This window comes from Alosa pseudoharengus, unplaced genomic scaffold, assembly GCF_046254945.1.
Source record: "Alosa pseudoharengus isolate Yale_2024_CS ecotype anadromous, Long Island Sound unplaced genomic scaffold, YU_APseudo_1.1 YU_APseudo_1.1_scf_13, whole genome shotgun sequence".
Lineage (NCBI taxonomy): Eukaryota > Metazoa > Chordata > Actinopteri > Clupeiformes > Clupeidae > Alosa > Alosa pseudoharengus.
In genome coordinates, this window is record NW_027468598.1 from 32,983,798 (window position 1) to 33,002,693 (window position 18,896).

The 18,896-nt window shown below is 43.9% G+C and overlaps 1 protein-coding gene across 1 annotated transcript in view; it reads right to left on the minus strand.

The window, feature by feature from the left end:
* Positions 1–10,454, minus strand: part of gipr (gastric inhibitory polypeptide receptor) — a 53,389-nt gene extending 42,935 nt beyond the window's left edge. Inside the window, exon 1 of the mRNA XM_076283097.1 lies at positions 10,198–10,454. The gene's annotated coding sequence lies outside the window, so the exon portion shown is untranslated. The remainder of the gene's footprint in view (positions 1–10,197) is intronic.
* Positions 10,455–18,896: the final 8,442 nt, after the last annotated feature.

Below are 18,896 nucleotides of genomic sequence, written 5' to 3' on the forward strand. Positions count from 1 at the left end.
CACAGCCCTGATTTTGGACAGGTCAGGCTGGAGTTATACGAGTCTCAATATTTAAGACTGAAAAAAACAGGGTATCCACACACACACACACGCACACACACACACACACACACACACACACGTGTAAAAATGCCTAAAATGTCCCTATGCTGAATGTTGCTTTGGGCAAAGACAGCATCCATTAATACAACATCTAATATGCATACTGACCATCAGTCCTGTGCATGTTGTGCTCAGATAGGCCCCACGCTGGGCATGGCAGGGTAGTATGTACTGTATGGGTCTCCTGCTGGTCAGCAAGCTTGGTCTCGCCACAGCGAGGGGCATTCCAGGAAGCCAGGCTAAGAGATTACAGTATAGCTTAGGAGGACGCATGCTGCCTCACCAACAACCCACATCACCAGCCGAGTTAGTGTCGCATCGCTTTAATGTTTCATTTTTCTAAAGATACATAAACCTGATAAATATAGATATATACATAATCATGCTGGAGTTCAGTGCTCACCGCCCAATAGTAACATAAGATGAGAAATAAATCCCTCTGGGAATGCCTATAGACTATATGACTGTAGATGTGGAAAAGTCTGTTGGGAAACCACTTTAGCATAACCACCCCTAGAGACATAGATAGACACAGATAGATAGATAGATAGATAGATACTTTATTGATCCCCAAGGGGAAATTCAAGGAAATTATACAGTGGGCTTCATCAGAATTCACTGGTCCTCCATTATTTAAACATTGAGTTTTGGCCAATGTAGAGGTTCAGAGTTGAACCTCATGTTTCTGAAAGGATGGATTTGCATTCTGTCTCTGTGAACTGCCGTATGCTGGTGTGTTATTCATCTTCTGTGCTGCAGTGGTGACCTTTGCAGTGGGCTAAATGATGACATTTAATTAACTGGAAAGGATGTTTATGTGCAGTACTTGAACTAATAGCAATCAGTGGGCGCATACAGTATGAGTATAGTTTATGTTATGGATATTAATCTCCTTGTCTGAAAACGTTTGCATTCATAGAAAAAAACACTTAACAGTATTTTATTCAGTTATAACAGAATAGTGAACAGTACATTATTCAGCGAAGACAATCAACATTATTGAACAGTATATTATTCAGCGAAGCGGACCCTGACTGTTTAACCTGCACAGTCATCTGGGCCAGATTCACACCAGGGCTGTCTATCAAATTGACAGGCTATTTCAGAGATCAGAGTTCATTATCCTTAATTATCCACATGGAGATTTTCTACTGATCCTGTAAGAAGTCCCTTGTGTTCTCTGATCTTTGCAGGGCAGGCCAGACAGAGGATCCCAGATAAATCAATCCCAAGTTATTTTGCACCTTCACTCTCTCTCCTTCATTCATTGGTTGGGGAGTGTCTCGTTCCATTCAGTTTGCAGAAAGGCTAGGCATGCTTAAAGAGACATAAACAAAAAGAGAATGTCTGCACACCGCAGGGGCTCCAGAGATTAACCAAAGGAAAAAGCTGACATGGTCTTCTCCAGGCATCCTTCATGTGTCTTGCGTTTGGATTCAAGGTCACAAGAAGGCAGCTTGAGTTTGGTCAAGTCCCCCTTCCTCTCAGTTAGCAGCAAAGATTCTAGAACAGAGCTCTGTTCTAGAATCTTTGGTTAGCAGTAGGGATGTGATGTGGTCTGGCCATGCTGGCTTCATTAGTCCAGGTCACAAAGCAGTGGACGTGCAGGACAGGTCCCTCGCCTCACAGATCGATGCACAGATATGAATATAAATGTGAATTTCATTACTCACACCTGATGCCTTGTGTAGTGGTTGCTAATTAACCTGCTTGGCTACAGGAGATATGACATATGTGACAGCTGTGGGGTAATGGGTGGCTGGGAGTGGAACAGCAGTGCTTTGTTGGAGCACAAGTGCCTCTAACAGGTTCTACCCACTCAGAGAGCTTTCACTGGCTCACATATCAAAGTGAAGTGAAGTTTCAGTTCACTCACTCTTTACTGATTAAATCAATTCATACTTATCGACAGTTTCAGGTTTTATTTGTTAATCAGTGAATGTATTCGGTAAAATAATTATATTTAATGATGTTTTTCTTGGTGGTGTTTTTATGATGTTTTTATGACAGGGTTGTATTTAATGATATTTTCATAGTGTTTACATGATGTAACATTTAAAGAGGTTTACATGATGTTTTTTGATGATTTATTATTTATATGTTTTCTTAATGGATTATGATATTAGATTAGATTCAACTTTATTGTCATTGTGCAGAGTACAATATTAACATTGCATGATGCATTATAACCCCTGCACAGGGGTAATTCAGTTTTTTTACATAAATAAAAGCAAGGAATTTGCCGCGGCCTTCTTCTCTGCCTGTCTGTCCTGATACATCTCTGAACTGTAATTGGCTTTCAGCCAGCACAAACATTTCCGATGGACCATCACCTGTGTTGTGGCGGTTATTGTGTTAGCGTACCTGTTTACACGGACCCGGTTGGGTGTTTAGCGTACCTGTTTATATGTTTTCTTAATGGATTATGATATTAGATTAGATTCAACTTTATTGTCATTGTGCAGAGTACAATATTAACATTGCATGATGCATTATAACCCCTGCACAGGGGTAATTCAGTTTTTTTACATAAATAAAAGCAAGGAATAATAGAAAATAAAAGCAAAAAAGGCAATAGTATTATTATTAGACAATGTTTATGCACACAATACATAAAGGTTTTAGGAGACACTCCACTGGTGGTTTGAAGTAAATATTGCAAATCCAGTAGTTTTAAATTAAGTTTGAATATCCGTCCACTCTAGTGGACACCATGCATGAAAGGGTTAAATATGCATATGTCCTCAACTTCATGACGTCATGAGCTCTGTGTACAGGCCACTCTGGCTAAATTCTGAATTAACCCATTAATTCGAGGCACTATACAGTGAAGCTTTGCATTCTGCACGTGTGCATGGTCCCTGAGAATGGAACTTATTATCATAGTGATGCTAGCGATTCTCAGACTACTGCTCAATAACAGCTGATGCAGGGTAACAGAAACCACATCAACCCTGATACTAACAGCACAACCAGAACAGGACACAAGCCCTGTCCTATCCTGATAGAGTAGAGGAACAGAAGAGCAAAACAGAGAAACAGAACAGTGGAACAGAACAGTGGAACAGAGCAGTGGAACGGAACAGTGGAACAGAACAGTGGAACAGAGCAGTGGAACGGAACAGTGAAACAGAACAGTGGAACGGAACAGTGGAACAGAATAGAGAGAAGTGCAGAGGAACAGAGCAGAGAGAAAGAAAAAAGACACTGTCCCCCAGAGAGAAGGAAGACACTGTCCCCCAGAGAGAAGGAAGACACTGAAGACACACTGTGTGCGTGTGTATGTGTGCGTGCATGCACGTATGTGTGTGTGTGTGTGTGTCTGTGTGTGTGCGCGTGTGGTTCACTAATCTGATCAGATTTCTTAGACATCAGAGAGCTGGCCGGCCGTGGCCAGGCATGCCATGTTGATGAGCACTCGACTGGGAAAACATTTTTCATTCGCCATTCTTCAATCACTGCTGGTCTGTTGTCCACTGCCAGGCCAAACATAAATGATCTTGTGTATGGCTTTATTTGGAGCCTTTCGGTGAGATCCGAGGGTTATGGTGACTTAGGGAAAGGCATGGACGAGAACTGTGCATAATTTGTGAATAAACACATGAAATCTTCTGGTGTTCCAGCTCATCATCTTTCATGAAAAATATTGAGCACAGTGAAGTGTTGTGTATTTGGCTCCTATTTTGCCTGCAGGAGTCTATAATATTTTTCAATTGTATTTACCATAATAGGAGAATGGAGAATATTTCACTGTTATTGTTATCTACAGCTGGAGTTTATGCACGAAACAACATCCACAATAACAACAAAACTCTTATCCCATCAGGCAAACCTCTGCATTTAAGCCACAAAAGGTCATTTAACCATCACAATGATTTCTAAACTGTTTTATTAAGTTGAAAATGTTGCATAGAGTCGCCCTTAACTTACCATGACCGCATTCTTTTACTTCACACTAAACACACTTATCTTGCCGCAGCCTTCTTCTCTGCCTGTCCGTCCTGATACATCTCTGAACTTTCAGCCAGCACAAACATTTCCGATGGACCATCACCTGTGTTGTGGCGGTTATTGTGTTAGCGTACCTGTTTACACGGACCCGGTTGGGTGTTTAGCGTACCTGTTTACACGGACCCGGTTGGGTGTTGCACCTAGTCAATAAGCATGTTAAAATGCAGAAGGATATATGTGTGTGTCAAAGTTGAATAAAAAGTTGCCCTACTGGGCATACACAAGATATTTAGTGTCCAAGTGAACACGAAGGGAGCAGAGCATATAACAGAAGATGCTGTTACTGACGCCCCATCGGAAATAAATGTGCTGGCTGAAGAGCCTTCCATGGCATATAGTCCATTCTAGTCTTACACAAGGCAATACTGATTGTTGCAATATTGCCTCATATTCACAGTGTACTTTGACTGCTCCCAATATTTTTTGTAAATCGCTTTGGGCAAAAGTGTCAAACAAATGAATAAATGAATCTCGGAGCGTGAGTGCAGTACTCATTTAACTTTGGACCACTCTTATCACCTGAAAACACAAAAGGCTAGCGAGGCGTCCACTCACAATGGCTGATGCTCAAGGAGACTTGGAAAAGAAAACAGCGAAGACTAAACAAACACACACACACACACACACACACACACACACACACAAGAGAGTGGGAAGAGACGGGAGTAACACGAGCGGTTCCACCCAAATGGCAAACAATCGCGAGTAAACGGGCACAAACTCACACTGTTTGCGTAACCTCTTTCCTGTCTCTTCCAAAAACTCTTGTGCGTGACTTTGAATAGGCTCTCAATGAAAACCTTTCCCTAAACACACACACGCACACACGCAACCTCCACACACGCGTGCGCACACGCACACATAACGCACACACATGCACCACACACACACACACACACACACACACACACACACACACACACAGAGAGCCTGGTTAAAGACTAATTACATACTTATGTAGTCAAGTAAACATGTTGTAAAACTGTCAATCAATGTCTGACAAAATGGTTATAAATACCTGTGCTCTCGGGTCTAAGCCTGGCCCCTGAAACATGGCCAAGTTCAGGTCATAAACCTCAGAGATGTTACTCTATGTCTGGAGCTAAAAATCACAATATGGCATCCATCATGCATAAACATTAACAGTAATGAACTCTGACAGTGTCCACAAAGTAGTGGATTTGTAATCTGCAACTGAGCCAAGCATTTTCAGTGGTGGCTGGCTGGTATGTTGGGGGGAAAAGATAACAGTATTTACACTGAAGCAGCAGATTATGTTTACTGCTCATGAAACAGGATGTGATTTAATTTCTTTTCCCACAAATGCTCTGTGCCCAAAATGTGCCAAAACAATATCATGCCAGCAGAGTATGAGTACATTCATACAGGTAAACAAGATAAACAGGTTTGCAAGGGGGTGAAACCAGGTCAAACTCAGGTTGTAAGACACTACTGGGAGTCTTACAACTAAACAGTGTCCACACATTAAATATTCATCGTAATGACAATGTCCAGGCCTCTTCCAAAGTGAGGAAGAACCAGTTGTGTAAGATTATAAGAGAAATTATTTCAATCAGACAACATTCATCAACATAACAGGTTCCCAGTTAAAGGTCATTGAAATCCAACACATTGTTGTCGAATTTAGTGAATTGTTCCTCAGAGCCCACTAGTGGCCCTTGGTGTCTGGGGAAAAGCCTCAAACTTTTTTTCTGTTTCCATGCTCGAGGCTGGACCGGGGCCGCGGCCCAGACAGCCTCAGGTCGGCCCTGGAGTATGGCAGGGCTGAATCAAGCCTGGAGTATGGCAGGGCTGAATCGGGGCTGAATTTGGGCAGCCGTGGCCCATTGGTTAGTACTCTGGACGGAGGGTTGCCGGTTCGAGCCCCGACCAGTGGGCCGCGGCTGAAGTGCCCTTGAGCAAGGCACCTAACCCCTCACTGCTCCCCGAGTGCCGGCATTGTAGCAGGCAGCTCACTGCGCCGGGATTAGTGTGTGCTTCACTTCACTGTGTATTCACTGTGTGCTGTTTGTGTTTCACTAATTCACCGATTGGGTTAAATGCAGAGACCAAATTTCCCTCACGGGATCAAAAAAGTATATATACTTATACCAAGCCTGGAGTATGGCAGGGCTGAATCGGGGCTGAACCAAGGACTTTTGGAATGGAATACAATGCAACAATAAAACCGGAGAAATTTGAAAACAGACAGGTGGTATTTGTTCAGGTTTGCCTAGCAACAGAAGTGACTTTAATTATATTTGTAAAGAAAAACGATCTACAGATATATATATAACATTTTTACAAATGAATTAAGGATACAGCTTCTTACAATTTTATGTACTTGACATGTGTCGTGGCTAAGCATTGTTTAGAAGTTTCTATCATATGTGCATAATCTTATGTCCTCGATGTTACAACTACTGAGGTGGTATTTAAGCCTGTGGAACAGCCTTGGGCCATCTCCGGTCCTTACTGGAAATGAGCCACCAGCGGTTGCAATGTACACAGTCCAGGCTCAGCACACAGGAACTATATACTTATTCATTTATACTTATTCATTAACACAATGGTCCACAAACACAATGGCCTGGACAGAGTCATAAACAACTCCAGCAAATCAACACATTGCTTCAGGAGAATATAATAGAGCTGCCAGCAGATTTCCTGATCCATACATGACTGTCCTACATGGCATCACTACTGAACACCTGGGGCCAGATCTACGTATATGGCTTAGATATACTAGATAGTTAGACTCCAGATAGACACCTAAACTAAACCCTTGCACAAAGCTGTTTAGTTCTTGACTATCTTGAGTAGGACTGTGGTACAATGAATTCTGGGTAAAGTAAGACCAATAACAAACATGTGGTATAACCACCTGAGTAGCCACATCCAACCACTCAGCACAATTTTACCCGTGCAGAACATGCTTATCTTCAGGTGAAACAAGCTGAAGAAGGCCCATATCTTTAAAAATGATAGCTCAGCTATGTTATTTTCATGTTCTACACTTTATACGTTTTCTTTTAATGCTTTGCTTTAGATTAAGGCTGGCCTAACACAATAGACCAGTCTACAATAGCTCTGTGAAATCGATTCCTGTGCTCCTAGGCTTGGTCACACCAGCTCAGTGAAAGGAAATGCAGACTTCTGTTCTTGGAAGTAGCCTACAATCATGAGTGCATTAATAACAGTAACAAGGAATTAATAATATCCATGTGCTTGGGTACACATACCCTGCCTGGCCTAAATGTTACTTCTGGCATTGCATGCTATTTAGTTCATCAGTGGGGACACCCAGTCCCATACTGAACCGCCAGGGTCTTAACCCACTTTGAACATTAAACAAAGGGGGTCATCCCTATGTTCCCCGGGTCCTATGTTCCCCGCTCGGGGCTGGGGTTAGGATTATGGTTATGGTTAGGGTTTTAAAAAAAGGGTCCTATGTTCCCCGGTCCCATGCAAAGCGGGGAACATAGGACCCGGGGAACATAGGTACGCTCCCAAACAAAGCCATCAAGGAAAGCGACTATAAATTGTCTCCCCTACACTAAGTGTCCTTAAAATAACCCTTATTTCTCCTTCATCCTCTGTCGTCTGGGAGGTTTTAAGGCAGTAAGAGGCAGCCTCCAAGCTGAGGGCAATTACAGGGCAAATGGTCTCGGTAATAGTTGTTGAAGTACTTCAGCAGCTGATCCCAGAAGATTAGCATTGTAATCATCATGCTGACACTGTTTCAGTTCAGTTCAGGTCAGAGGGAGAGGGAGAGTGTCACACCAGGAGTTTCGCTGGTTACCAGACAACCTCTTAGGATCCTGCTCCGCTGATTAATAGTCTTGTGACATTACATAATGACGGCAGTCGCGGAGGCTTGAGGTTTCAGAACCAGGTGAATGTTGTTTTCTGACTTTTGGCTATTTTGTTGACCTTGTGGTCCGAATTCCCCTTTAAACGTCCGTGGCGTGGGATGATATATATGTTTTGTCTCCTGAAGGACAAGCATGTAATATCCCTTCTTTATGGTACTTGTCTATACAGTACATGCTATCCAAAGCCACTTAACCCTCCTGCTGTGCTCGCGGTCAAATGTGACCGATTGACAATTCTTCTCTCTAAAAAATATTGTTAACTTTTTCTGACTACCATGAGGCTCCACAAACACACAAAATACATTTTGATAATTCTTTATAACAATTTGAGTGTTTCGTTTAATTTTAGAACACCCATGTCTATTTCCGGTCAAAAATGACCGGCCATTAGAAATTAATGGGTGAGAAATGGACAGTGTATAAAATTGAGCCCAGGCACATACTTATTGATCAGATGGACTCTATATTATGTGCTTCTGTACATTAAAACACACACACAAACACACCCTCACTCCACCTCTTTGCTTCTATGCCAGCCCCCACTGGAACCTTTCCCTAATAGAATCTTCCCCTTTCTGACTTGCATGAGCTCAGGTCAGTGTGGCCTGCAGGGCATAAATAGCAAATGGAAGTTTAACAGTGGTTGTATCCAATAGAACACAAGTTGATACAAAGGCCTAATCACAACATTAGATGATAATATGTGTGTTACTATGGATTTATAACAAATTATAGCCTAATGCAGGGGAACACAAAACTGGTAAACATAAAACGAACACAACAGGAGGGTTAAAACCCATCCATAACATTTGTATTGCCACCTTGGCATTTAGGCCTACGTCTCCTGAAACCACACTTTCTGATAGGCTACATGGGATGCGTGTCTGCGCCATCTCCGGCTGTATGTTCACTTAATTCACGCGCTCACATATCTGGCGCTCAAACAAAAGTCATGAGTTCTTCACCCGGTGAAACCATCGCCTGCAAGGTCCGAGAATTCACAGAGTAGATTCCGGTCAATCATCTCAGCCAGGATAAAGACGTTAACAGAGGAGCGAGTCTGGTGACAGTCTTGTTAGTGGCAGGTCATGTTACACTATTAACAAGCGCCGTGAAGTGCGGAGGACGGTGGAGGAGCAGTTGGTTGATGCAAGGCAGAGAGATGACAACCTAACCGCCATCGGTGCGTCGACGCTTCTCAGCCCTCTCCAGCGCACTTGGTTCAACAAATTATGCTGTCGCAATAGACTGCGAATATCACTTGTTAATACTGCCCCGTAAAATAATAGTAGGCTATCTCGAACACAACGAGGATAACCAGTCATCAGTCAGCTTTACAGACACAAATGTATATTTCTCACACTAATGGAAACAAACAAATCTGTGTAGTCCTGTATAAAATGTAACAAGATATCAAAATCTTATATAGCCTATATTTACTCCTGATTTGCTTCTTGTTTCATATTCAACTGAAAACTCTTATATAGGCTAGGTATAGCCTATAACAAGAGGAGAGTATGTTTTGTAACGATGCACTACATTGGTTTACCCCAACATCTAATTGTTTTCCACTTATTAAGATGCTTTCGAAAAAAATTAATCCAAATAGGATCTCCGTGATTCTATTTCGCAAATCGTATCAGTAGGCTATTAAAGTAGTCTACCAATGTGTATGTAACAGTGTCTAGCCAAGACCTGGTTCACATGAAGGCTATTTCACAAAGGGCTTGTTCAAGTCATGCCAATATCATCAAGAGTGATACGTTTCATAATGTTCCTAGGCTATACAACCGCCCACTCCGTATAAAGTTTTAAACACTTTGTTGGGTTGTCTATGTAGGCTATATCACGGTGTTACATAATAATATCAATTCATCAGCACGTTTTAGAAACAGAACGTTTTAACAAACATCATAAGTCTCTAAACTTCATGGCAAGACGACAACTGCACCTAAATTACATAACGAGTCTGCTTGGAGTAACACCAGAAGATAGCAATGCCTAGAATTCATGAGCCAAATACTTTGTTTTTCAGTCGTTTACGTTCAGTCGTTTTTGGTGACATTGGGATGTTATTCTACGATATATCCTAATATAGACGCTTATAGCTAATTAATCCTTCAGGTTAATGTCCGCAAATGTTCTGAAGTTAAAATGGACAGAGCCAGCGATATATGCAGCCTAATTTAAACAGTCAATCATATCTTACCGGTTGAAGAGTATGACGAGTATTGAACGGAGACCAGTTTTCTATCCAAATGCTTCATGTGACTTTAGTCCTGTTAAGTCAAAGCGTTATTTACCACTCCAGACCTTCTATGGCAACTTTTTAATTCAATGGCAGTAGGGCTTTGCAGGTGTAGTGAAAGCCTTGCGCGCGGTTGACTGGACGGCCGGGTGCAATTGAAGTTTCCAGGCGGATAAATGGGCAGTCAAGGGTATTCCATCACTAACTGCGCCTATAGCCTACCCTCTACCGCACGCATGCACATACGCACAAATACGCGTGTGCAACTGCGGGTCATCTGGATCGCCGCGAATGCAAGGTTTTTCTCTTAAAGACACACTCACGGACGCTCATACACACGTGTGCATGTCTGATTGATGGGATGACAAATAATGAATGCTGATCAAGTAGCATAGCGGTTTGTTGGAAATTAGCTTTTGGTGATATAGCCATAATCGATAGCACTGTCAATGTCAGTCTCAGAAACTCTGAGAGGTACCGGAATGACGTTGTTTTTACACATAGGCTGTTTTCTTCACTTCAGAACGAAGGTGACCGTCTCAAACTCTAAAATGCTACTCCCTATCTTTTCACTCAAATTGATTGCTATTCCAGAGTAGTGACATGCACTTGTCCTGCACCCAGGTCAACACAGTATCTTCCAAAACTGTGAAATGGACCCAGGGTTGTTGCAGCATTAACTGAGGGGACAGGGAAATTATCTGTATTAGCATTAACTGAGGGGACAGGGAAATTATCTGTATTACCATTCATTATATCTTATGTTTTACTGGCCACTGGGTAAATAATTTGGAAGGCTATAGACGGTTTTGTAGCATTTCCTTTTGCTAGCCTAAATAGGCTGCATCAGTGAACCCTCTTAACCTCATTCATCTCTCACACTGTATGTAAGCTAAATACTTAGTAACAGCAGTACTTAGTAAACATATTATGGTACTTTTCTCATTGAAGTGTCAAGTGTGCTATTTTGCCAAATCCTCCCCATCAATTCAAACACACGTTCCCAATCGGTCTTTACAAATCCTCATGTGCTCACAGCATGATGGAGATTCCCCCCAGTGGTGGTGTACAAAGGCTTCAGGTTTTACTGTGCAAAGGCTTTAGGTTTCCTCACTGTGATGTAAGCCTCCGAAGGAACTCATGTCATACAGTAATTGGCAGCCAACAATACTTTCTCACTGTGGAATACCCCAATAATATGTTTTTATTTTTATTTTGACAGGGCATCCATCTTTCCAATTAGCTAACAGCACCGAGGCATTGAGTTTGTTACCAATTGAGCACAGATGCTGATGACAATCTGTGTCTGGCGTGGGCTTAATGAATACATGTAAATGACCCTCCATGACTCTGTCAGAGTGAAAACATACAGTGGATGTTTACCATTTACAGTATAAGAGCTGTTAAAATCACAGCCCAAACAACTATGTCCTATAGTATCACTAAAAATCCATAGACATAGTGGCAGCTCACCTTGAGAAAGGTCACCAAACAAATTATTTCATATACTGTGAATGCCTAGAATGGAAGTGGTCGGCAAAGTCAGACTGTTATTTACTTAAAAGAGTACATATGTGAGGGCCCGCCAGTCACCTTTGTCATGGTGCTGTGTAGGGATGTAACGGTATGAAAATTTAACCTCACGGTTATAGTGACCAAAATTATCAGGGTTTTCGGTATTATCACGGTATTTTTAAAAGTGTGTTCAATATGTTCAGAAAGCACTGATAGGCCTACACAAGCTGAAATAGTTTCAAAAAGTGTCCCGTTCAGTTTTTCATGTTTAATTGGCTATGTGCTTATCGCTTAACTTACCCTACCATGACTTGGAGGTTGCTATTACTCCAGGCTTGGAATTTCACCATTCTGGGGGCAAGGCCACTTGGCCTTCAGTTGGGCATATTTGGTGGAGGGCACAAAGGCCACATAGGCTATACAACTTTGATATTGTAGCGATCTCACCCTCAGACAAGATTCACCTTTGGCCAGGACGGCCATTTATTGGAACAGGAAGACTCATATGGACACAGACAACTACATAGGGCAACACAGGGGTAGTCTCAGCCGCACATGCTACACACAATAAGGGTTTACTACACACATCACCACGAGGATAAGCACATGAGGTACAACCAAAGAGACTAACACGCTAACAAATACACAACATGCTAAACGTAACTACAACTATTATAACCGACATTACACATTCTACCATTCACTCGCACTGCATTCTGGGAGACACTCATTCCACGTTAAACATGTACATCCACCGACGCTACATAACCCCCTCCCGAGCCATTGTCGTCCCCGGCAATGACAGCTCAGCTCACCGCTCGCGGCTGCGTCGGTGTCAGTCCCAGTGCTTAGTCCAAGTGACCGGAAAGCCTCCGGCTGCACGATAACCCCTCCCGACTGGAAGGGCTCTCGGCTGCCTCTGTCACGTCAGTTCTCCCCCGAACAAGCACCAGAACCGGCCAGACGTGGGTCGTGGTGTCGCTTGGGCCCTCAGTTTCCCGCCGTGCAGCTGCGCTACCTGAAACAGCAGCAAACAGTCCCACTGCAAGCCGAACCCCCGGATACGCTGGAACCCCTGGACGTTCGGTAGCCCCCTCTGGCTACTGTGACAGCTCGTGGCCGTTGCCACCTGTCCACAGTGTGCCGATCTCCAGGCGGTCAGCAGTCCACGTCGAGGTCCCTCCTCGCGCTGCCCTCGTGTAGAACTTTTGTCGGCTGTCTCTCGAGCACAACGATGCTCCACTGTGGCGGGAAATGGAGACCCCGACCCTCTCAGCAGGCTCGGGACACACAGAAACTCACACACAAAACATGAAAAATATTGCGCAGACTTGCGTCAACTGGAACGTGCGCACTTAAAATCTCAAACAGTCCACAAAACGATAGCTCCCAAGGCTCTACAGGTCGACGTTACCCTCTTGGTCACTAGCTGGAGCACCGCAAGCTCCCGAACTAGCAGCTATGACTCCATCACACTCTCGACCGGCAGCTGACGCTCTGGAAGTTCTTCCATAGCTGGCGGTGTAAATCCGGCCGCTGTGGTCGTGTTCCAAGGTCGTCAGAGAGTTCGCGCTCTCTATGGATGAGATCCTCGGATGACGGCAGCATCGACATCGGCGTCGAGCCGGGAACTCCTCAGCCGGGGCCGCTTCCTCCAGCGCTGGCAGCTCTCGTCGGCTGTGCAGGGCTGGTCCCGCTGGTCGCCTGCACAGGTCCCGCGCCGGGCCGTCAGGTCCTCCATCCTCCGAAGTGGCGAGCTCGGCGAGCTGGCTAGTCCTTAAAAGGACCATTGGAACATCTGCTGAGGTCCGCCGCCATCTTGCTGGTCTGGTCCTCGGCCTTCTTCTCCGTCTTGATCTGGCGTAGATCTTCGTGCCCCGGGAGGGGCCCATCCCACTTCTGACACCAATGTAGCGATCTCACCCTCAGACAAGATTCACCTTTGGCCAGGACGGCCATTTATTGGAACAGGAAGACTCATATGGACACAGACAACTACATAGGGCAACACAGGGGTAGTCTCAGCCGCACATGCTACACACAATAAGGGTTTACTACACACATCACCACGAGGATAAGCACATGAGGTACAACCAAAGAGACTAACACGCTAACAAATACACAACATGCTAAACGTAACTACAACTATTATAACCGACATTACACATTCTACCATTCACTCGCACTGCATTCTGGGAGACACTCATTCCACGTTAAACATGTACATCCACCGACGCTACAATATTTTTTATAGCCTATTTACTGCAGTAGACCTGCATCACTGTATGAAACATTACAAAAACATGAAACATGACATATTATATAGAACTGCAAATCATCTGAACATCTAATATTTACAGATATCTAGGCTATATTTAACATTTATTTTATATTTGGCCTGTTATTAAATCATGTATTAAACAATTTAAGCACAGTTCAGCTTTAAGAAACTCAAATAGCCTAGATGCATGCTTAGCATTTTGTGATCTACTTTCACAAACTCTTAGCTGTCCTCTGATTTACCGATATATAGGCGATATTTGTAACATTTATTTTGTATTTGGCCCGTTATGAAATCATGTGGAACAATTTAAACACATTGTAAAACTTAAAGCCCAAATTTGGAGACATCCATGCATGTCGAAATGTACTGCAAATTCAAAAGTGGATTACTCTGGAACGGCTAACTGTACAGGGGGACTGATTTACACCTTTATGTTCGGTAAGGTCTGCTGTTTATTCTGATATATGGTTTGTCATGTGTTAAACGAAAGGTTCGTGAAGTATTGCACCGAGAGGAATGGGTAGGGAGATTGACGAAAACCTTAAGTAGAATTTATGATTAAATTGAATTATATTATTTACGTTTCTCGCGAACCGTTCACCACAGCAATTCGCGGCTAACATCGTTTAAAAGCTGAGAAAAAGCTCTTTCATGTGATACGTGTGATGTCTGTGTGATGAGTAGGCTACTTCGTGAGTAGTTCAACTGAGAAGAATAGGTGAATTTAGACGCACTTTCTTTCTTGTGCTGTCACTTAATCCACTGCGTAAAAGAAATTAATTTGCGCTGTGAATGCTAAGATTGTTTTGACAGGCCATAGGCTAAATAAAATTCGCTATTAGTAGGATGCAAAGCAGAATTGAAAGAAGGGCACCAAGGGCACCGTGGCCTGTAAACCTCTGATTTTCAAAGGGACATCACGGCCAACGCAAGGGGCAAAAACGTGGCCGCCGTGAAATTCCTACCCTGAGTGAGACCAAAGTAAGTGTTCGAAATAAAACTTTAGGCTACTGTGTTCTTCTGATAACGTGAGTGGAATGGATTTAATGTGCACGCGAACATAAAAAGACGCAGAGTGCAAATGATACAGTGCAAGTTTTGCGGTGAAAATGTTCCGCCTTTTAAAATCAGGTGTAGCCTAATCCAATTCGCAGTTAAAACCATCAATTAGACAACAGAATCAGTAGGGTACCAGTTGTGTTCCATTGTACCAGGCCTACTGTATGTCAAAAGCAGGCTCGGATGAAGCTGGGAAGGATTAAACACACGGTTTCCACACCGCAGCAATCAACAGTGATAATCATGATGTTTGAAATGAAAACGGTAATTATTATCGTCAACATTTTTATCACGGTTTATCATTATACTGGTAATCGTTACATCCCTAGTGCTGTGTTTACTCTCACTGACAGAGCGGACCATTCATGCATGGGGATCACATTAGCCAGCGGCAAGCGGTAGGTTTCCTATTGTTCTCTATGGTTCGGCAGCGGAACGGTGGCAACGCTGGCGTAACGCTAGCGTTGAGCAAGCTGAGCGTTGAACTTGGTTCAACTTTCAAAGCGAAAAGCGTGCGTATTCAACTGACAAACCATTTGTGTTGCTTAGGAACTAGATAAAACTTATTATGGTCTGAGTGTTTGCCGCTTGCCGCTGGCTAATGTGATCCCCGCCTTATACATTCATTTTGTTTTTTGTTTATGTGGCATTACTCAGTGGTCCAGAACATATCCTTGCCTGCACTCATTCACTTGTTCCCCCTTTCACTCTCCTATGTATTTTTGCTACAGTATTTGTTATTTAATGGAGGCTGAGGCTGCATGACATGTCAATGTATGTATTCCATATGGTTAAATAACCTACCATTGCCTGTTTGTTCTCTTTTGTTCCCACTGACCCGAAGACAAACTGGTTGTTTACTCAGCGCATTACTGTAGCTGTCTGACATGCCGTGCCACGCCATGCTGACATGCATGACATACAGAGAAGGATGTGGTGCGCCTGCTGACATGCATGACATACAGAGAAGGATGTGGTGCGCAATGCTGACATGCATGACATACAGAGAAGGATGTGCCACGCCATGCTGACATGCATGACATACAGAGAAGGATGTGGTGCGCCATGCTGACATGCATGACATACAGAGAAGGATGTGCCGCCGTGATGCTGACATGCATGACATACAGAGAAGGATGTGCCACGCCATGCTGACATGCATGACATACAGACTAGGATGTGGTGCGCCATGCTGACATGCATGACATACAGAGAAGGATGTGGTGCGCCATGCTGACATGCATGACTTACAGAGAAGGATGTGCCACGCCATGCTGACATGCATGACTTACAGAGAAGGATGTGCCACGCCATGCTGACATGCATGACATACAGAGAAGGATGTGGTGCGCCATGCTGACATGCATGACATACAGAGAAGGATGTGGTGCGCCATGCTGACATGCATGACATACAGAGAAGGATGTGGTGCGCCATGCTGACATGCATGACATACAGAGAAGGATGTGCCACGCCATGCTGACATGCATGACATACAGAGAAGGGTGTGGTGCGCCTGCTGACATGCATGACATACAGAGAAGGATGTGGTGTGCCATGCTGACATGCATGACATACAGAGAAGGATGTGCCACGCCATGCTGACATGCATGACATACAGAGAAGGATGTGGTGCGCCATGCTGACATGCATGACATACAGAGAAGGATGTGCCGCCGCGATGCTGACATGCATGACATACAGAGAAGGATGTGCCACGCCATGCTGACATGCATGACATACAGACAAGGATGTGGTGCGCCATGCTGACATGCATGACATACAGAGAAGGATGTGGTGCGCCATGCTGACATGCATGACTTACAGAGAAGGATGTGCCACACCATGCTGACATGCATGACTTACAGAGAAGGATGTGCCATGCCATGCTGACATGCATGACATACAGAGAAGGATGTGCCGCGCCATGCTGACATGCATGACATACAGAGAAGGATGTGGTGCGCCATGCTGACATGCATGACATACAGAGAAGGATGTGGTGCGCCATGCTGACATGCATGACATACAGAGAAGGATGTGCCACGCCATGCTGACATGCATGACATACAGAGAAGGATGTGCCAAGCCATGCTGACATGCATGACATACAGAGAAGGATGTGGTGCGCCATGCTGACATGCATGACATACAGAGATGTGGTGTGCCATGCTGGCATGCATGACATACAGAGAAGGATGTGCCACGCCATGCTGACATGTATGACATACAGAGAAGGATGTGCCGCGCCATGCTGACATGCATGACATACAGAGAAGGATGTGCCGCGCCATGCTGACATGCATGACATACAGAGAAGGATGTGCCGCGCCATGCTGACATGCATGACATACAGAGAAGGATGTGGTGCGCCATGTTGACATGCATGACATACAGAGAAGGATGTGGTGCGCCATGCTGACATGCATGACATACAGAGAAGGATGTGCCACGCCATGCTGACATGCATGACATACAGAGAAGGATGTGCCACGCCATGCTGACATGCAGGACATACAGAGAAGGATCTGGTGTGCCTGCTGACTATCTCTCCAGGTATCTCACAGGGGAGGGGGGGGGGGGGGGCTTGGGGGGGTTATTTTGTACATCGAAAAACAATATTTTGTTTATTTCCCCTGTCACTGTGACTCTATACCACAATATCTAGAGCTTTTCTTAATCACACTTTCTGTCAAAGGTGCAGAAGTCATCACTAGGGATCAGGATATTTCTTTTTCCACGAAAAATAATCCTGACAACAAAGGTAGACTCATGTTGAATTGAAGTTCCCTGACTGAAATCATAATCATAGCTTTTGTTATTGTTCATTTGAGAGCCTCTTGTGGATTATGTCCTTTGGACCTACCTCCAATTAGTAGCTACTTTGTGAACATTAAATTGTGATGTTGAGTCTGATTGATTATATAACAGTTGACTGTGCCAAATCCATTGAAGAGAGTACCCACCCAATCAAGTCCTTCCTAACTGATGGATAGATTATATCATGTGTATAATTAACATATTTTCATTAAATACTCTGGTGTGGTAATCAGTCATGAGTAGTTATCTGCTGTCTAAACGGACTCTGATAGAAATTTTTAATATCTCTCTGTCACCTATGCCGGCTGGACTGATGAATTAAAGCTAGAGCTCATACCGGTACATTCATAACCCAATTCAGAAATGGTACATTCCTCCCCCAGCTGCCAACATCACCGCTGATATCTTCGCTTCCTTCTTCACTGACATAATGGCGACTATCAGGCCTCTCGCCCTCGTCCATTAATTCTGTATAACAGGACACCTCGGCGGCTGTTATCCCTTACGTATTTGTTACCTAAAGGCTCCTCTAAATCTGCTAAATACAATAACACAATAAACACAAATACACACACACATACACACACACACACACACACACACACACACACACAGGCAGGCCCAATCTCATATAAACAGACATGAAAGCTCAGGCCAGTCTGCTGGGGAGTAGCAGGAAGTCTTCCTAACTGCCCATTAACCTCCGAGAGCACAGTCCATTTCCCAAGATTCCCCCTTTGTTGTGGCCACCTGGGACCACAGGAGTGGGGACTGGAATGTTGTTGATGGACATCCTCCATCGCCACGCCAATTGCCACTGACCATTGTTCTAGGGTCCTTCGAGCTTTATAGGATGTGGCCCTGCTCATGACAATGGCTGGGCAGTCTGTGTCCAGGCTGATCCAAACTATTAAAGTCCCACATGTATTCTTTGGCATTCTAGTTGTTTTGGTGTTTATATTGGATTTTTTTTGGCTGTCCT